Consider the following 22,868-nt stretch of genomic DNA (forward strand, 5'->3'; position numbering starts at 1 on the left):
TTCAGACTAATTAGGGAAGTTCTGGAATAACACGAATTATACTGCGTAGGTACTTTGTGAAGTTTCTATTCGTATGTTTAATGCTATGATAAAAATACTAAAAAAGTTTGAAATAATGTAATGTATTAGCTCTCGTTGTCTCATTAAAAGACCCAAATTAAAAGATGGTAGAGTTATTAAAGTTTGTTTGCACGCCGTTTCACATCTAGATAGATTTGACGTATAGACAGATGAGCTATAGACGTTTTTATCGTGCAGGAAGGGTAATATACATATTAATACACGAGTATGTCTTATTGGCTCGTCCTACAGTCCATAACACTTGATCGATTTCAACGTGTGAGGTATCGTTGGATTCGTCTAAATTGTGGGAGCGACATAGGCAATATTTTTAAGCAGTCGAATTTTTATTTTTATAATTAACTAGCTAACCCGGCAAACTTTGTACCGCTTCAAAATCTATTTATCATATTTATTTCATATAAAATATAGCCTATATTACTCGTGGATAATGTAGCTTTCGAATGGTGAAAGAATTTTCGAAATCGGTCCACTAGTTTCTGAGCCTATTCATTACAATCAAACAAACAAACAAAGTTTTCCTCTTTATAATATTAGTATAGATAATACTGTTGTACCTTAAGTATGACAACACTGGCTTTAAGAACACTATAATGATTTTTTACGAGAAGATTATATTATTATGGTATACATAACGAGTATCTTAGTAGTCGCGAGCGGCATTGCCTCAAATTGAGTTAAGTAGATTTTCAATGTAAATATTGCTATTGAAAATAGCTATAATAGCGATTTATTTTTCAGTAACTTAATAACTTAATATTATTACACGAGCTTTTGCCCGCGGCTTCGCTCGCGTTATGAATTAATGTTTTCATCCCCTATTTTATCCCCTTGGGGGTAGAGTTGATCAAAATCCTTTCTTACCGGATGCCTACGTCATAATATCTACCTGCATGCCAAATTTCAGCCCGATCCGTCCAGTGGTTTGGGCTGTGCGTTGATAGATCACTATGTCAGTTAGTCACCTTTGACTTATATATATTTAGAAGATTACCGGCAAATTAGTCGCCTACAAAGACCTTATTTTTAAAGTAAAAAAAAATGTCATTGTTATCATGATTTTATTACAGGACGGATCTATTTATTTATTCGTTATTAGATTAGTCACAAAATTTCTAGAAACACTCAAATAGTGAAGGAAGATGTAAACAGATCCAAAGAAACAAATAAACAATTAGCGCCTGATTTCGTTGTGCTCGAACGACACGGAATTATAATGAACGTAACTTTAGCGCGAACAAGTTTGAAGGTACAGTTCTTGGAAGTCGTGATCTGTCAACTGTTACCTAATCAAAATACTGAATAAGAAATAAAGTACTCGGCAGGCGTTTATTTTGGATTAAATATTTGCGAAAAATGTCAACGAGATGTTTTTATATAGTACAGGAGTAGTAGACGTGCGTACAGTCAACCTGATTGTAAGCTACTGCCGCCCATGGACATCGTTAATCAATCCCAGATATGATTAAATTCCTACCTTAGGTAGGCCACAGATGCGCCTCAACCTAAGGCCTCAACTCCTGAAGCCTTTAAGGAGCTTGTCTCAGAAAAGTATGTCTCCCTAACCACATGGCTGGCAGTAACATTAGATTTGTGTGTAACTTTTGCTACTAAAAGATAATTTATTTTGCTAAAATTGTATAAAAAATGCATTTATATTAAAAAATTAAGACACCCCAGGACAAATGTCATCGTTACAATTAAACAAGAATATCTCGTAACACAACAATATCAGTGTTCCACGTAGAGGGATACCGGTTCGATCCCAGCCAGCGATCTCATAAATTGAAAATTCTTTACCGGATCTTAGTTTTTCATTTTTTATATCAAATGCCATAATTCAGAAGCTTTCTACTCTCACATCCCCACACTAGGATTCCCTGTATCCTGGGTGCCATGGACACACACAGAGACAAATACACAAACACTGAGACCCAGAAACAGGAAACTAAATTCATCATTCAGATATCATCATTCAGATGTCTGCCCAGGTATCGAACCCGGGACTCTCTGCGTGTCAGACTGGTATGGTGACCGCTGCGCCACGCGGGTGGTCAAACAGAAATTGTTCTCATTAACGCTAAATAAAAGTAAAAGTTAACACAGCAAAATAAATTCATTAAGCCAAATGATATAGAATTTAAACATAAAACTACAGACGTCATACTAACTTATGAAACAAAATGACTTATTAAAACTCGCCCTGTTTCATCTCGTCCGTAATATAGCGCGGATTCTCGGATATAAATATTTCATCTCATATTCTTTAAAAACCCCCATTTCATCATTCTCGTACTGTCAAAGTAATCCTCAAAAACACCTGAAGGCACGCCACATTGAAAAGACTAAGATTTTTAAAATAACAACACTAAGTAAGGCAAAGGGAAAGAAACTCGTCACCTTAAAAAATCCTGAGGTATTTTTGTTCGTCCTACTGGGATACCCCTACCATTGGTTTGTTACCTTTTTTAACATATTTTTTTCTATGAGTAGCAAATGAGAATACAGATTATTTTAAAATGTTGGGTGGTCATTGGCACTGGTGCATCTGTAAATATTGACCTCGTATTCAATCACAAATGGTTGCTGCCGCTGAGGGCTGAGTGAGCCAAACTCACATTAGTAGCTTAGTCTCCAATAGGTCTTACTACACACTTCAAGTTAGCAGCTTACAATTTATACCGCCGCAGTAATGCAGAAATTATTGCAGAAAAGGTACTGCTGCAGTTATCAAGAGTTAAAAATGTATTTACAATGTTAAAAATGTTTTTTAGTCGCTAAAAATATAAATAAACATAATATAATTGCACGTTTTATATAATATTCATGTCAGATTGGCAATAAGATGTTAATGTCCGTTTGAAACATACATATTGTATTACTGGCAACACAAAAATATTACCTTCCACTATGAATGGAACTTCAAAAACCCATGGTAGTGGTAGTCCTTATTCCTATTCTAGCGGATGTTAATGCGTCGCGTCGTGATAGCCACCATTTACCGTTATTACACTCCCAACGAAACCTCTCTATCGCGACACAAAAACGAGTTTCGACGTAACTCATTTTGGCGAGTTTCGACTGAACTCATTTTGTGAGTTTTGGCATAACTCATCGCGTCACCTCGGAGCGATTTCATCGCATATTTTTAACATTATTCACCCTGATTGAGTTACTTATTCGTTTAAGCCTGATATTGTTGGGTTTTCCTTTTGATACGAAATATTACGTTTTAATATTTAAATCCCAAGCCCTGTCCTACGACTCGCAATAATATTTTTGAGATGGTTCGTCACACAACATACCACGCAAAATAAGACAAGAAAAGCTTGAATTTTATTCTTTTGACCTTTAAAACGTTATCCTAGGTACAATAAACTTTCTATAAAAGCATTTTTGCAAATCTTTTAACTGTATCTCTATACCCTATTGTGATTATAAGAAGATTATATATATTTTTATACTTTCATCCTATAGTTGATATCTTTTTGATGCGTCTTATTTTCTATTGTATACTAAGTTTTTGTGTTCTATGTTTTAAGTCTTTTTAAAACCTTGCAGTATTGATTGCCTTAGACGTACAAAATTACGAAAATATCCAGTATCATTGGGAGTTGGAAGGTGTGAAATAGTATGGGATGGCAAGTGATGAAATGGGATGGGTCAAGATGGTATGGAATGTGATGGGATGTTTGGAATGTAAGCAAGGGGCTGCGCATTTCCGTACATCGTAGGGCTACTGTATTCGGTTCTGGTCAGTAATTAAATTATGAGGAGACCTTATAGGTTTCCAGCCATTTAACTCAATGGTATATGGTGAACTTCAGGCTCCTACTTATGAGGAGTGATGTGTGCTCAACTGTGAAAATGTATAGCAACTATTTTAAAAAATATTAGAAAAAAGATGAATCATCACATACATAACCTTTATGTCGTTACCCGCGAAACATTACAATTCACCACATGAATTACGAACTTTTACAACGAAAATGTGAACACTTGATTTAACGAGAAACCCAATCTGATTTGCGATGCAGTTTTAACGCAGAGGTTTTACTGGTAAACCAAATTTTACATTACTTCGACACAATGTTAAATAGTCAACGAAAAATGTTCTCCATTTTGTGCTACACTTGTTTTAATTTTGATATATTTTTTTGTAATGAGTTTTCATTTTGGAATATATACATTTAAAGAATCAATACATTTACGTGGTACATGCATTCAAGATTAAATATAAGCAACACGAAACAAAAGGAACAAATTTATATTTCAACGCTTGTTTGAAAATCAACTCCTGATTCCAATAACAGTCATTACTTTCATAACTAAAAGTTTTACTAAACTTTAATAGTAAAAACTAAAAGACGCTGACATTTTCAATCAACGATAATGACATCCGTGTAGAACAATCAGTGTGTTAAGATTTGCTTTCAATTTTTGCATTTTTTTTTTTTATAACATAGGTGCAGCAGACGGGTATGCAGTCCACCTGATGGTAAGTGGCTACTGCCGCCCATGGACATCTGTAATCAACCCCAGATAGGATTAGATATTCCTATCTGAGGTCGGCCACAAATGCGCCACTACCCCTGAGGACTAAGCTGGAACGCCTCGAAAAAGTATGTCTCCCTTACCACACCCTTCAAACCAGAACACAGCAGCGCCTAACACTGCTGTTATTAGGCAGAAATAGGTGTGGCGGTGGTGCCGCCGGAGTCGAACCACAAAGAGTTCTACCACCTTTAAATTTGCATGCCAATAATTTGACAATTATTGCCTAAAACAATGTGTTTTGAAGGCGAGTAGGTAAAAGTGGTTAAAATTGATTATTATTATATACGCATTTATAAAAGATCAAGTCTGAATTCTCTTAATAGTGTTATTAAGTCCGTGTAACATAAACGCTACATAAAGTATTTGGTTAATAATAATTTATTTCTTTAATGATACCACTAATAAAAGTTTAACAGTTGAAACAATTAAAATGACGACGGACTGATGGCAATTACGATCAATTAATATTATATAAGTTCGAGCGAAATTGCTATTTCCAAGTATTCAATTACAAGAACAGTTAAAGTTAAGACTGAAGATAGTTGCATTGTGTGGCGCAACTTATAAACTTAGCGATTTAGGTAATTATTTAATTCCTAGGTAATAGGTGCATTAAAATTTATATTCATATATTTTTCATAAATTTCGATATTCTTGTCTAAATTAACATAATATTATACAATTTAGGTTTATAATAACTGTTTGTCAATTAATACACATTGTGCTACATGTAACTTCATTTAAATTTGTATGAAAATTTCAGAAAGTGGATACATAAAGTACCTGTAGATTGTTATATAATATAGGAGTAGCAGACGAGCATGCAATCCACCTGATGGTAAATGACTACTGCCCCACATTTGTAATCAACCCCAAATAGGATTAGATATTCATACCTGAGGTCGGCCACAGATGCGCCGCTATCCCTGAGGACTAAGCTGGAACGCCTCGGAAAAGTATGTCTCCCTTACCACACCCTTCAAACCAGAACACAGCAGCGTTTAACACTGCTGTTATAAGACAGAAATAGGTGTGGCTGTGGTGCTGCCGCAGTCGAACCACAAAAGGTTCTACCACCTTCAGTATAATAAATATATTTGAAAATAGGCTTACGTGTACTCACCGCGTCGACAAAAAATTTATACTAATCGTTACTATAACACAAACAATATGAGATAAAATAGTCCATGGGAAAATAGCGGATAAAGAATCACTGTTGACTTTCCTGTCGGTCAATAATAGCGAGTGTAAACAAAAAAGGTCTAAACACCCACACATCTCTATTGTTAGTAGATCTCTATATATAAAATGGAACGTTTGTCTGGCTATAAAACCATATAATTTAACTGAAGCAGTAATTCTTTCGCAGTATACTTATTGTGATTTCTTCCTGATCCTTTCTCTGATAACTCAATTGAGGCCAAAATTTTCGCAAATCTTACAATTTGCCCTAAAATTGAATTACATCTGGCATCTTCTTAGGATCCAATAATGAATTTACGAGTCAACATGATGCCACTTAAACAAATCCTGTACCTATGAAGTTCAAAGGCACTCACTCTAGATATAGAAGGCAGTCTATTTGTTTTCTTAAATCCTTAGTCCTAATTAAAGGATAACTATTGTGCATTGCTTCATTACTGGATTTTTGTTCTTATAAAATTTAGCGGTATTTCATTGTATAAAATACCTTACTTACTTTAGTTACTGACTTAAAAATAAAATTTAAAAAATGTATACGTATTTACATTGTGTCACTGTCACATCATGTTTGAGAACATAAATAAAAACAAAAATATATTACTATGAATCTAATATGAAAAGAGACGAAGCCACGTCCATAGCATAGTGTCTACAAAAAACACTAAGACGCCGGGGGCTAACTTGACCTCGCTGGACAAACATTTGCCCAGGAACAAACAGGAGCTAAGTCGTTAGGGAATTTGGACGATTCCCACGATATTTATGGGAATAATCTTACGAACTACATAAGATATTAATAAATAACATGTTTTCAGTTTACCAAAATCTATTTATAATAATATAAATAGCAGTAACGGAATAGTGGTTGGAACTCTGCCGTCCGAGTTTCAAATTCCACGGCACGCACCTCTGAATTTTCAAAGTTATGTGCATGTTAGAAATTAATTATCAGTTGCTTTAACGGTGAAGGAAAATATCCCGACGAAAGAAGAGACAATTTCATCGATATATCAATCATCAGGTCGATCAAATTACTTCCGATTTTCTCACGAATCTTTCCGTCAACTAAGTGTTTAACTAAGTGATAACTAATTTTCATGCAGGAAATGTATTGAAATGATATTGAAATGAGTCTTTTTAGATTACACTTAAATATGTATATTGTACGAGTTTATATAATATTATAAACGAATCGACGTCCGTTATTAATAATTCTTAATCAATCTATCCAATGTTTTGCCAAAAATCGAAAGCACAATGCCCATGAATGTATGGACCGCCGTCCAGACTTGCATCAAATTGAAACTTGTTGTAGACGATGTATAATGAACCAAATACTACCACCAATAATTATTTTTTAGATTAGCACCCGGGTTCTGAAGTTATTTACCGAAATGTTACATAACCTCAACATCGAAAACATCCGACGATAGATTCATGGTCGGTTTTAACTGATAGTAGTTACCTATAATGTAGTTCGATTAACATATTCCATTTACTTTTAAAGGTAGTAGGTAAAAAAACCTAAAATAATCCTAAAAACCTAAAATAATGAATTCCGAGTATAAAATACAGCCATTTTAATTTTTAAGAACAACAATTATCAACATTTCGTCTTATTTTATCTAAAATGGAATCCCCTGTTCAAAGAAACTATTCTGATCGACAAACTATGTATAAAAATGAAAAAATAATTTTAATATTACTTTCATTTTGACACATGATAAAAATCATTAGTCAAAACACTAATTGATCTTATTGAATTTCGAGTCTAAAATACCGCCATTTTAATTTTCAAGAACAACAATCAACATTTCGTCTTATTTTATCTTAAATGGAATCCCCTGTTCAAAGAAACTATTCTGATCGAAAAATCATGTAAAAAAATCAAAAAATAATTTTAATATTACTTTCATTTTGACGCATGAGAAAAATCAGTACCAAGAATGGGCATTCTCCTTTGACAAGTTTTACCTAGTGGAATTGTCAAATGTCTATCTTTGCTAGGCAAAAGATTGATTAGATTGAATATTAATAAAGATCGTATGCGAAGAAAAAACAGAAATATAACTTACAAATTGTACCATACATGGTGAGTATTAGGCTCTTAATAAGTGAATAGACGGATATTGTCGACCGTTCGTGGTGCATAACGCAAATTACCGGTCATACCCGGTAATTACCGGGCCTGGTAATTATCGTCAAACTGTGCAATTTACATGGAATATTAACCGAAGAAAAATTAACACTCACAATTGCTTGCTTTCTTGGAAATACCATAGAATTATGTATGCGTCAATTATTCAGGCGCTGAGTGAAAAGTTTTAATTTGGTCACGTTTTTCATTTATTACAAAGAAGTGTTAATTTCTATATTCTTTGATGTTTTTATAACACGCATATGTATATTTTCTAATATGTATTTTGTAAACTATTTTTATATGATTTCGTTATTTTGATTAATAATCATGTGTAACCGAGACGCCGACAGTTGCAGTCTTCGTCGACAGTTGTCGTTAGTCAGCAACAGTCGTCAGCGACGGCGATTGTTGACAGAGGTCACCGACACAGATAAGTCATATCGTTCGTTGCGTTTCTTATTCATAAATATTCAATTTGCCTTACCACTTCTTAACTTAAAGAAGTTAAGAATAAGTTCCAGAAACATTTAGGATATTTAAAGCTTAGTTAAACTTGTGGCAACTTCCCGCTACTCGTCAAGAGATGTCGCTACACGTATTCTGAATCACGCTATCAAAGTTTTCTCAACATCGTGCATGTATAAGCTCCGAATTGAGACTCTCGGAGCACGGCCGCTCCTCGGGCATAATCACCAGCCCAGAGGGATATCTCCCTTTGCCAATACTCATTAACAGTTTTCCAAAAACTGGGTAAAAGTCAACTTTCGCATCTTTATTAGGTCTAAACAAGGGGTGTTGAGTACACACATACACAGTATAGAAACATACACCACACTTTTAGTAATACCCTAACCAACAATACAAAGACTTAAAAATCTTCCACTTTTATCGGCGAGTAGTGACCGGTAACAAAACACCTCAATATATAACAATACCTACCCATTGTTATCCCCCGGTGGGGTTGTATTGTTATAGCATTATAACTGTATAACAAGGGAAGAATAATCCCTAACATTATTTAACTATTGTGCAGAAACTTTTATGTGATAAATCAAGTAGGTATTAAAATATAAGTATTTGTACGAGTATATCACAGAAAGCCGTTAACATCTTAAAGAATATAATAGAAAGAAATATTATTTTCTTTATGAAACAATTTTCGAAGTAGCAACTATACATAACTTTTAAATTTTAAAATAGAGTGAATGTGGTAGAACCCTCAGTGGTTCGCCATACCTATTTCTGCCTTACAACAGCAGTATTAAGCGCTTTTGTGTTGTGGTTTGAAAGGTGTGGCAAGGGAGAGATACTTTTTATCGGTGCATCTACGGCCGACCTCGGAGAGGAATCTAATCTAACCTGATGGTAAATGGCTAACATTCACCCGAAGGACTAAGTTGGCCTCATGCTCGTATAACTATTACCACACCACACCCTTTAAAGCAGAACACAACAGCGTTTAACATTGCTGTTGTAAGGCAGAAATAGGTATCGCGACGGTGCCTCCAGAGACGAACAAAAAAAGATTTTACCATATTCAACTTATTTACTACTTCAATATTCTTACTAACTTCTACAAAATGAATGGTAATACTATCCACTAAGCGTTGTACCCAAAATATTTACCCTCTAAAGAATAGATACTTGAATAACAGGGTTTACATAGAACTCACAAAACGGGGCTTTTACCGACGCTAAGGGCGGAAGTCATTTGGCAATTTCGAACCCCAATTCCCAATCCCAATACGTGTGTCCTTTTATGTGATCTGGTGGAGCGGATAAAAAGTTACATAAAGTGTCTCTATACTTTCTATTTCATGTGAAAAGGGTAATTTAGTTTGGGTTTGAGAAAATATAAGCAACGATCGTTAAAGATAACGATAACGAGATATTGACTAAATATTAGATATTGTTATAAATGTAATAAGATTTATAAGAATCTAATAAGATGAGGTCGGTGGTCCTAGGGTCATCTCCTAGACCTCTAGTTTTTCAGACATATGGGTATTAGAAATAAGTTATTACGTGCTATGGCGTTGAATGCAAAATATCATGAAAAAACCTACTGACACACCTGAGACTTTTTTTAAATGCGCTGTCGAAGGCGTGTGTAGTCTACAACTTCGCATTTGGTCAGCGCAGTGGACTCTGAAATGAGTTCCACGGGTCTCCTGGGCACATCAGGAGTATACTTCATAAAGACAAAATACTGAGCAACCCTTTTGAAGCTCTACTTTTAACAACAGGTCTCGCGCCACATCTGGGGTAGAAATTTCGGTTCTGACGTATTCGTGAAAAAAAAAACTTTCTTTAAAAAAATAAATACACGATAGAACACATGAAATATTTATCACCATAATCACTGCTCTACGTAGTTCATTATTCTTTAGCACAGTCGAATAGTGTACGAAACTCGACGAATTCCGACTTCCGCTGTTTAGACGAGCTCGACCACACTCGACGAATACGACTAATAAGGGGACGAAGTTTTCTGATTCATTATAATTAGTTCGGTATGTGCTTTTCTTTTAGTTACTGGAATAATTGGCAAAGTTACTTACGTTGTTACGAACAAGTTAATGCCAAATGTTATAGCTTCGTCTATATAATTGCGTAAGATTAATCAATTATTAGTGATAGTGATGTGGAAAAAGATTCGACGTCTATAACTTTTGGGGTATAGGGTTCTTATAGTTGCATTATTTTTTTATTTGCTACAACGACGACCTGGGTGGCCGTGGTGTTCCGGGTTCGATCCCCGGCCAGACAGATATCTGAATGATGAATTTAGATATCTGTTCTTAGTCTCGGTGTTTGTGTATTCGTTTTTGTGTGTGTCCATGGCACCCACGATACAGGGAATCCTAATGTGTCAGTGTAGAAAGCTTGTTTACCTTTATCTAGTTATTACAATAACCAAACCGTGGTTGAAGAAGGTACCAGGTATTATGCAACTCGTTCCGTACCTGTTTACTTCGATATGACTACTGTAAAATATTTAATAAGAAGAATTATGATTCATACTTACGCATATAAAATTGCTGACAAAAGCTTGTCTAATAAAACAACCAAAATAAATATTTTATCTATGCATGAACAGGTTAAGTACCTATTCACACTTACCATAATGACATCACACTGCAAAATAATGTAATCATGGTGGCGTGTGAATAGTCTCGCTGCGACGTTTTGTAGCTGCGTTGTAGTGCCTACAAAAACGTTTCATTTCGATAGAATAACCAGTCTCTCATATGCGGTGTCGCTAGTCGAATTGTGGCTGCGATGTGGTCAATATCGTTCACACTTAATTTGGCCGGGACCATGTGGTCTATATGAATAAAGATCTTCGATTTCGAAGGCACCACCGCCACACCTTTCTGCTTACTGACGGCGGTGTAAGTGCTACTGTGTTCCACTTTAAAGGTGTGATAAAGGAGACTTACTTATCCGAGGCGTTCCAACTTAGTCCACACGTGTAACAACGCATTTATGGTCAACCTTAGATTGGAATCTGGTCTTATCTCGGATTGATTATAGATATCCATGGGCAGCAGAAGCCACTTACCATCAGACGGACAGCTTGTTCTTCTGCTACTCCTATATAATAAAAAAAATATTCCAATTTGACCGGACTCTACCTCAAAAAGGTATTTACAGAAAGAGAAATTGTTCCTGCCTAAGTGATGGAAAACTGCTCACCTTTATTAAAGACAAATTTTCCTGTCCCAATTCGCATTTTCTCCACATATTAATAATACGTTTATGACCTTGTGAGGACACGATTACGTCGCGCGGAGGCATCAATCATTTACGATCGTATCAATTTTCGGAAAGTTCACAAAAAACTTGGGATGCTGTCATTTGGAAAATTACTTGGGCAAAGTTCGCTCGGCAATATGTTGACAACATAATATAAGGAAATTACTTGAAAAACACTTATGCGCGTTTCAGTTTTTTCTTAATTTGACTGCATGAATCACTAGTTTGGAGATTGTAGCTTGATTTCTATGGAAGTTTATATTTCGAGGTGGTAATCTGTTTGTGGCTGGAAGAAAAGAAATGAAATTTTCAAACTTAGAAAGAGAGTTTGATTATAAAGATAGTAGGAGTTCTATGGGTTGACCGATGGCACCTGTTCAATCAAACCATCATCATCGCCCATTCCCAGATAATTCAGCCTGTCCTATAGTCCACAAATGATGTTCTAGTATTCTAGAGGATTATTTGCGCAACCACACCTTTTAAATCAAAGTTATCATCAACGCATCAATCCACAGAAATAAATATAGCTATGGTGTCGCTGAATCGAATCACTAGTTTTTCGTCTTTCAACTTATTTGATGTAGATTGAACATTATTCTCTGGAGAAAACGTACTTTGTACCTCTGAAGTTACTTGATACATAACTGTTAGTATTAAAGGAATATTTTTATATCAGAGGTGTCTTGGTATTCACACTAGAATACACTATCAGAATACTGTTCTAAAATGAAGAAAGCAATGCACAGTCCAGTTTGCATCAGCTTATTATATACCAGTCGTCATCGTCAATCCATTATAGATCCACAGTACCTATTGGGTACGGTTATCCTCTTAGAATTAGGTCATAGTACACCGCGCTGGACAAGTGCATATAGATTGACTTCACATACTTTTCCCAACTTTTTTTTTAAATCTCTTAACTACGCAAGTTTCCTAGCGATGTTTTCTTTAACAGTTAAAGCAAGTGATAATAAAGTTCTAATACGAACATCAGTCTGAGAACTCAGAGGCGCGAACCTGAGATTTGAACTTTGGACCCCTCGATCAAGAGTCTGAGTTTCCACTTTCCACTTGTACGATATTACTGTTTTTTTGCATCTATACAGTACTTGGAGCTAAGAGCCCTGCTATCAAATCAACCATGTTGAGCTTGTTGTACGAGCTTGATCATGCACTACCGTGATTAGGTAGTGACATGTTAATGCAAGTTAATTATCGATTCAGCAACAAGAACAGAACTAGAGCAATGTTGATTGAATGTTGATGGTGAGCAACACAAGCAAACACTTGTACCCACTTGTCTGAACAGACACAACACGTTCTATATCTATGATTGATTTGTATTGTTTGTTGATCACATTATAGTTAAAACTAATATCAAGTAATTTCTTTTCTGTAAGAATTCTTGATTGAATGAACGTATTAAGATTGTCTGCTATGCTATTCTGTATTTTTTAAAAACGAATTTACTATGAAATACAGAATTCAAAAGTTCATAATGCCAATTGTTATAAGAATAAACTATTGCGCTTGAAAAATTCTGACCTTTCATGTATGACATTACCGTCCTGACCGTAAACTGGCTATATACGAAAGATTTTGGTAATTTACAAATTTGTCCAAAAGATGCTTTTAATAGTAACTCCAGATCGTCATTTGACTATATTATTATCTTCATACTATACAATGCAAATTTAGATCTTTAGTATTCAAGCATTGGATAGTTTGATTATTAATAAAACGTGATGTAATTAGTAAGTGTAGTATAAGTAAACAAAAAGGTAGACACTAAGTAAGTTTAAATAAATAAGGCCTACTTAGATATGAAACACAACAACAAGTTTCATGTACTACTTGTATCAGAAACAGTTCACGAGTATCGGTATTCTACATTGTAGAATCCCCATTTGTATCTAAAACTCACTTGAATCAAATAGGTCACGTCGCAACTCCGCTGTTTTGATGAAATTTCTGTAGCAGTAATAACTTACTCGGCTCAAAACTACATGAAGTTGGTATAATTATTGTGGAAATCGAACGTGACCCATTACGTCGAAAGTGCTGAAGTTTACTCGAAGTACCTGGAATTTGGAACCTGTTATCTGAAGTCATAGAGTTGACATATTATTAAGATATGAAAGTGTAACTATGAAATACAAAAACAAACAGGAGTTGGCGTGTTGTCAAGAAACTTACGAAAGAAAGAAGTGGCTCGGACGTCAATCAGTTGATCAAAGACTGATAAAAGAACCACATGTATAAGACTTTCGAACATAGGATCAGTTGATACAATAAATTTGAAAAGATGACAATGGATACACTTAACAGAAGTCCGTAGAAGATTCATAAATTCAGAGAGACTGTACTGACAATACTGCCTATTACCTGTGCTTCATTACTGACACCCTCAATTAAAAAAAACAAATAGACCAGTTGGCAATAAAATATCGAATGTAGATGTATTTAATGTTAACCAAAAATGTCTGTTCAGAAACTCTTAAAAATAAATTCTTGCTAGGGGTGCGGTCTTATGCGGTAACAAGTAGAGTCTCGTAATAAATAAGGACACTCCACCAACAGACCAATACTGGCAGCCCTGATGTGGTATTCCGATATAAATCGGCATATGAATAATTCGGAATACCAACACTATTGGCTTCGAGAGAACTTCAATATCCGCCAGGAGTTCATGCTGTTAGGCTTGATTTGAACTTGCAGCTAGAAATTCTACACTTTTGCGATTTTATATAAAAAAAGCCTTGATGTCTAACTAGTATTTAGTTTTTTTATACGACGGGCTACCTGGTGGAAAGCGGCCACCTTTGGATTTGCAAATCGAACCGTGGAGGACCGCCATGGGTCCAGTTGATGTGGACGGAACTTCATCCTTCGGCGTGTGGTGCGATGAAGGGATGGTGAGGATGGATACAATTGTAAAGTGATAAATTATGTTTTTTTATCTACTCGTAGAATAAAACAACTTCGTTACATATAGATTATCTCGATGACGACTACGGGATTAAATCTAGAAAATAGGTTGCAGTATCATCTCAGATACAAGCATGTACTTATTCTATGGCAAAACCTATATTTCTAGGAATTGTATGTACAGCAATAGAGAGTAAAATTTTAGTCCCTGCTCTCCTTTCTTCGTAATCTTAATTATTACGTTTCTTCAGTAATACTAATGACAGTTGATGTAAGTAAATGTTTAGTTTAACAATATAACAAACAAACAAACAATATTTCATTTTATTATTTGAAAGCAGAAAAAAATGGCTGTTATTTACTGAGATGTTGATTATTCGGATACGTGTTTACTCAGACAAATTATCTAGAAACATTGCTTTATTTTCCATGAAGCCATTTAAAAGGATAAAAAAGCATTTAACGTAAACATTAAAGACGTAATGAGGTATAAACTTATGTTTGTTTTTTATGGGCTATTTACTGTTTACTGATTGAACTTTTTTATTTAGAAAATTCTCAATGTCAACGTGATTTTAAATGTACTTTAATTTATAAATAACTAGTTTTTGCCTGCGGCTTCGCCTGCGTTTAAAAGAAAATAATATGACATACTAACATACATAAAACTAAAACTTCGTACCTTCATTGGAATGACAGTGGCGCCATCTGGCGAAAATTGGTCATACCAACTCTGAAACCTTTGTGGGCTCATGGACAACAACTTTGCTAAAGTTCATCACTTGATCAAATGCATAGTTTACGATTCAATCCTTACCTACTAATATCGATTAAATTAATCGACTTTTTGGTCCAAAAGATCGATTCTCCGATTAATCGATCTTAGATGGCCATCTCTAGTTCCCGTGGGATTTCCGGAATAAAAACTATCCTATGTCCTTTCTCGGGTCTCAGACTATCTTTGTACAAAAATTCATTAAAATCGGTTCAGTGGTTTAGGCGTGAAGAAGACAACCAGACAGACAGACAGACAGAGTTACTTTCGGATTTATAATATTAGTAAGGATTTCTAGAATTATTGAATAAATACAGTTTTTATTCATTTTAATTAAGTAACAATTATATATAATATATCTATCTATTTACAAACTTAAAATCTATGTACAATATACACAAAAAATATAATTTAAACAAAAAAGAAATATTAAAACTTAAATAATTAAATATAAAACAATGAGTCCAAATCACTACCTCCCGGTAGAGTCCCAAGAATGCTGGCTGCGTTGCCGCGTTGTATGGCCAAACTTATTCTTTGGCCAAAGTACGCACCAGCTCTTGGGTCTCCAGAAATGTCAACCAGACGCGACGACATTTCTTTGTAGAACCGTCGTGCTTCTGGCCCCCACGGACCCAGAGTCTCTACCGCAAACGGCACAAATATGTAGCCATCCCCCAAGGCTGCATATTTGCGCCGCTTCACAGATTCAACTTTTCAGATTCAGGATTTCTTAGATAAACTAATCGCTAATAGATATTATTATGGTTTCTGAAATTATTATTACAATTAATGAAAGCAATCAGGGGGGTTACTACCATCTCTTAAAACAATATTATTTTAATAATAATTTTACTTTTGTAGCAGGAAATTTAACTTTTTAAGCAAAATATGTCACTTTCAGTTGGTTTTATACAATGGATAAGCGGAAAATTAATAAGGGTTTAAGTATGTTCAACTGTGTATGACGGAATATTTTACTGTTTTAAGGAGGAAATAAGACTTTCCTGAACTATGATGGTTTTTAAAAGATGGTGGTAGGCCACCAGGATTCAATCAGGCATAAAATATATGATAATAACATCAGATGACATACAATTATTGTGTTGAATAGATGACGTATGACCGGAACTCAATCTGGCACAAACAGCAGGTGGCAATGTGTATGTTTATGATACTGACATATATACATTTCTTAAAACTATTTAATTCCTATTTCTGCCGTGCGACGATAGTCGAAAGTCGCTGCAGTTTAGCTTAAATTAACGACCTTTATTAAAACTCAATCTATCTAACACTCGTATTTTGCCTACCAAGGTCATCATTTCACAGATACTTTGTACTATATACTAGTATTAATTAAATGATGTCTTACTTCTCAGTAGTAGCATAGACTATATCTTTGATTTCACCAATACCATCCATAAAAACCAAAAGACTGTAGGCGTTCTTACTTCTTTGAAAAAAATAGTAATTTTAGATCCTTGAACACATTTTTATCGATAGTCTGTTTCGAGCCTAAAATATCGTTTTGACTTAATATAAATTTGGTATTTTACTCACTAGTTTCCGATATTAGTAGCTTTGCAATATTGAGTGAAGATTCACATTTGCAGCCAAAGGGTTTTGCATTGCATTGAATAAGAGAGGGTAGTTGAGATTTAACAGCATTTAGTTGAGAGTTTGCTCTGCTATTCATAAATATTTTATCATACGCTTGATACTCCACTTAACCTATTTTACGACTCGCAAAAATTATTTCGATGAAAATTCGTTCCAAATACATATTACTTTCAAAATAAGTGTTTCTCGTGAATTTCACGACAAACATTCGTTAATAATTGGTGTGATTTCTCTTATGCGAATAAGTAAGTAAAATAAATTGAAAAATTGTATAGTAAATACTAGAGAAGACGCGTGCCCAGCAGCGGGACAGTATTGGTTGACAACGATGATGACGATCAATTATCATAATTGCTATATTTTAAGCATTATTATTAGAGATACGCCGAATATTCGGTATTCGGTATTCGTTGTATTCGGCATCTTTTTTGCTATTTGTATTCGACCGAATTATTCGGTTTTGGTGCCAAATGTGTTCGGTTCGAATATTTCTATTTTCTTGTATACACGACGTGGTACAGGAATAAAACACAATATTTCCTATGCAAGATTTATGTTATATTATAAGTCAAATTCAAATCCTATGAAGAATGTGTTGAATAAAGCTAATAAAATAAAGCAATTAAACGTCAAATCAACGTTTATTTTGAAACCTCAAGTCAACACATTTATTACTTAATATATAGTTAGTATAGTCAACATTTATTTTAAACCTTAAATCAGTATTTATTTTTAAAACTCAAATCAACATTTTAAAGTGTTAATGAACACAAATAACTGGCCAATTGACAATAAAGAAATAGTAAACCGAATAATTCGGCCGAATATTCGGTTCGGTAAAGGTTTAAACCTAATAATTTTCGGTATTCGGTTATTCGGTGAAACCACTATTCGGCGCATCTCTAATTATATTATTATGGTATGTGCTGTGCTTATACAGGTATTGTCCCGTAATAAATGGATAATCCTGGAGTGCCTAATAGCAGTGTATAACTATATACTTACACACGATACGACAAGAACATTATTAAAACAATTCATCTTTCTCTATGCTCTTGCCAATTCTGAAAACTACTGACCTGTATTTGACGGGACTTCGACAAATATTGGCAATTTTGCTTCTGGCATAAGACATTTTTATTCGAAAAAGGTATTTCGCGTCTAGATAAAACCTGAAAAATACCACACGGACCTGCAATACTAGCAACTCTTCTTTATTTTGGTTACTCAAAAAGACCGATAAAGGGACCACTGAACATCAGGTGCATTGCGAGGATGCCTCTACATATTGACGTCAATGTTGTGTTTTCCGAAAGTACTCCGATGTTTGAGTTTTTTTATATTTTTGTTTTTTATTTTTTTTTTATTTTGCTTTATTTAAAATCAGAGACGTTTCAGAGCGGAAAATCTTATGTATGTTTTGATAAAAAATCTTAAATATTTAATTGAATAATTAAAATATGGTTACAGAGGTACACTGACTTATGAATTGTTTAATTATTGACGCGATTAATATCATATTAGAAGAGTTGTTCAAAAACGCATTGTTCAAACCCAGCTGTTGTTGTTTCGAATAATAAAACAAGTGTTTATTCAAAGAGCAATCTTGGTAAAATGTTCATATATAAGCACAGCGTCGTTAGTTACTGTGGCCCTCTTATGTGCGGCGCATCGTCTCACATTTTGAAAATAAGGTGCACTTTCTTTGAGGTGGTTTTGCGACTATTATATTGTTTACTTCATTCATTGTTACCACAAAATATCAATTTGCTTCTAAAACAATAATTCTATTTGTTTAGTAACATTTTCAGTTATTTCTACTTGTATTCTCTCAATGTGGAATCAATCTCAATGGTGGAAGAACTTATGAACTTATAGCTTCGACCGAGGAATTACAACTATCACACTTATTTGACAGTTGCACAGTTGAGTAAAATTTCCATCCGCGGCGGTGGTCACTTTCCATCACCATTAAAGGCTCGTTTGTTCCTTCAGTCATAACTTAGTTTAGTTATGTATTGAATATTATTAGGTATACTTAATTTAATTAAAATTTATGTTCATAATAAATATTATCAACTTAAGATTTGTTACTTAAATTAAAATGATAAAAAATGACATTCTTAATGGATTTTATATTAATATTAATGGTTTTTAAATAAACATTTCATTGAAGTATTTACACATTAATGCTATTTAATGTACAGTGGTTCAAGCTGATAAACTTTTAACTATTTTGTTATCAGTCTAATCACATGCAAGTCGAGTATGACATGTCACGAAAGTCCCCCTTAGCTGGTGCCAACACGAACGTGTGAATAATAAAGATGTGGGAAGGATCTCCCGTCTCGCCACATTTGAACTGAGGTGTCTATCACACTGTGTTAGTTTGGAGTACCTTATTTACATTCCTACTCCTATTCTCACGGTATTCCTAGGTATTTACGTCATTATTATGGACAATGGCCAATTTAATTCTGTTTCTATGTATAGGACGAGGTTTTAAGCCACACTTCACTATGCCAATTGCTGGTAAATGTTCCATTATTGGGTACAGATCATCTTCCAGAGTTATAGATAGTAATCACCATGTGAGCCATGCGCAGGCAAACTACAGAAGGGTCTATGTCCGTAGTCAGAGGTTACTTAAGTAAGGGTGAAAAAAGACGGCAAATTATTTTTACACCAGTTGTTTTTCGAGCTTCTGTATGTAGGTATATATGAAAACCATCAAAAGGTACCCGATGCCGTGGAAGCGACACAGGGTTATGTGGGACTCTTACCGCACTAAAATCCAAACGGTTTGACAGGTGTTAACATATGAGGTGTAATTGTATTCATCTAAGTTTTGTTAGTAACATACATTACTTTCTTTTTCAATTAACTATTTTCAAGCACTCGAGTCTCCTGTTTCTACAAAAATACGTTTATTTTGTTGAAACAAATAAATACTCAACTTGGGGTCTGTTAAAAAATTAACGAGGGCCCCAAACCGCTTCCAAAACTGCTTACAAAGTGTCGAACTGAAAAACATTTGAGTTTTTAAGACGTTCAACAATTCGTTGAATTATTGAAAAGAGCCAAACTTCAGACAGGACCAAGCTTGTTAAAGATTAACAGGACAGTGTGCCACCTGATAACTTTATTACGCTCGTTTACTATCAACTAGTTACTTGAACGAGTTAGAAATTTTATACGATATTTTATGTCGCTATCTTTTGCTTGCGATTTCTTTTGCGTGATATATAATATAACTTTTAATGTTGTAATGTAACTTGTAACAGATTGAATTTAACATATAACGCCTTTGAACATTTTTCGCTATTCTCTATAGTTTCAATCTTGGTCATCCAAATACACTTGAAAAATAATTCTATTTTTAATAGGGTAATAGAAAACAGTGAAGTGAAAAAGCACCGATAGCCTAGTGGTTAAGAAACTCCTCTTAATCAAGTAGTCCGAGGTTCAAATCCCAGGCACGCAACTCTGATTTTTCAAAGTTATGTACGTATTATAAATTAACTATCGCTTGTTTAAATGGTGAAGGAAAACATCGTGAGCTGCATACCTGATAAATCTTAAAACAAATGTTTTCGAAGGTATTATACTTATGTGAAGTCTACCAATTCGCACTTGTCCAGTGCGGTGGAATATGGCCTTATCTAATCCAATCCATCTCATTCTGACAGGAAATCCATGCCCAGCAGTGGAACATTAATGGGTAAATGATAATGAATAAAAAAGTAAAATGTTTTTTTAAGATATTCAATAGTGAATATAGTTAACTTTTTATCACTGGACTAACTAGCAACTGGTTTTGCGACAAATTAACTGACTAAAAGCGTCAGTAATAAATGTGTTGTTACAAAAACAGACATATCATCCTATCCATATGGAAATATCATTTCATAAACACTCGTTATGTTTTCGCATGGAATACATATCGATGTTCCGTTTGGTTTACGATCACGGTGGCTTTAATCCCATAATCCGGAATGTCATCAGATGCGGAATGGCCGTTCTACGCTCAACGCATAAATGCGGTTTCCAAATCGATATTGTACATGTAATATTTCCGTTTCTATATCAGATTAACAATATAATAACCGATGTAAAACGTGTTGATGAATAAATATATAAATATAAATATTGACACATTTACAGTAGTATATAATTATTCATATTATTATGAATGTCCCCAAATTCAAGATATAAACCTGTCTGCATCCCAAATACTACTGTACTACTTGTACATCAATCACCAAGTTTGAGACATGTTCATGAAGCTATTTGGGGTACCACGAAAACAAACATAAACCGCGAACAAAAATCTTTAATAAGATATTTGAATAGGATCTAATATAAAACTCGGATGAAGCCTATAGAATATGCATATGTTAGGTTGTCTATTCTTTTCCTGTCACAACCCTTGGGTAAGCGGGTATAGACAGGTAAACAAGTTGGCCTTACTTTCGATTAGTATGTTATTTTTCTATTAATGAAATCTGTGAAATGTTTCAGAAAAAAAAAAACATATTCTGTACTGAAAATTTTAAGTCTACCTATTTGCAATATACTTTTTGACAATTGTAATTTGATATAAAAAACGTTTCATCCATTAAGTAGCTCGTAGAAGGTCGTCTTATATCGGGATATTCTACTAAAATGAAAGTTAAAAGTTAGGCTGAAAGCAGAAAAGCCAAGGCCGTATATTACTGTAAAAAATATAGTCACTGTCACTTGTCGAAATTGTGTCCCGTTCAAATGAGGCACGAACATCTCAGTGGTATAATAATATCTAAGAGGGCAAAGTAACCTTAAAGGGTTGTTTCCTTAGATGATGAGCGTTGCGTCGGAACTCCGTATGGCACGTGATCTTCTTGTGATGATTTCTCCCTTTCGCTCCTTCCTCAAAATGGTACCGTGTGAGGGGGACAGGGTGAACGATATTGAATTCTTGCGCATTTTACGGTTCAGTGGAAATCATCTTCTTAGGTAACTCTCAACGGGTGTATCGGTTGTATGTATCGATATGTTTCAGAAACGTCTGCATGGTAACTAATATAACACAAAATGATGACGTATAAATACCTACTATCGTACTTATACAAAATGGCGGTATTCTGTTACTAAGTAAAGTTCAAATGACACGTTGTTAACCTTAGTTGTATGTTTTTTTTCTATTTGTACATGAACAGACGTGCATGTGTACATGTATTTAAGAATGTGCGCGTGCGTCTTTTTCCAAAACATCGATGACAAAGGAAAACCTGATATACAGTTATGATAAAATATTATATATAGTTAAGTTAAACATTAAATCTCACATCTGGTACCTAAATATTTATACATACTGATAAAATGAACATCGCTTAATTATTATACCGAAATGCTTTTAAAAATTAATTGTTCCTGGAACTTGTTTTTCTTTTTAATTAATGATAATATACAGAGTGATCGTAATTCCTGGGTGACCTGCCAATCCTTTCTTTAATTATAATTTATATCATGAATATTGCTACTACTAAAATAATATTTAACACGGATTTGCGAACGTTTTATCATTTATCATTATTTATTGTTGCGATTATTTGTAATTTATCATTACTTTCCAGATTTTGATCCTTATAAGCAACACTATCAGATAGTGGAAAAATATAGAGGGTTCATTTTTTTTTCAAAATGAACTCGTTCGATTCCCGGCTAGGGAAAAAGTTATTTTAAAAAAGTAATGATGCAGTTTTAGTTTTTATCAAAATCGGCCTCGTAACTCCTTTCAGCGTTTTTCGTTAATCCTTA

Source organism: Epargyreus clarus, unplaced genomic scaffold (assembly GCF_041222505.1).
Source record: "Epargyreus clarus isolate Ecla_fem2 unplaced genomic scaffold, WU_Ecla_fem_2.2 ptg000001l, whole genome shotgun sequence".
In the NCBI taxonomy this organism is placed as follows: domain Eukaryota; kingdom Metazoa; phylum Arthropoda; class Insecta; order Lepidoptera; family Hesperiidae; genus Epargyreus; species Epargyreus clarus.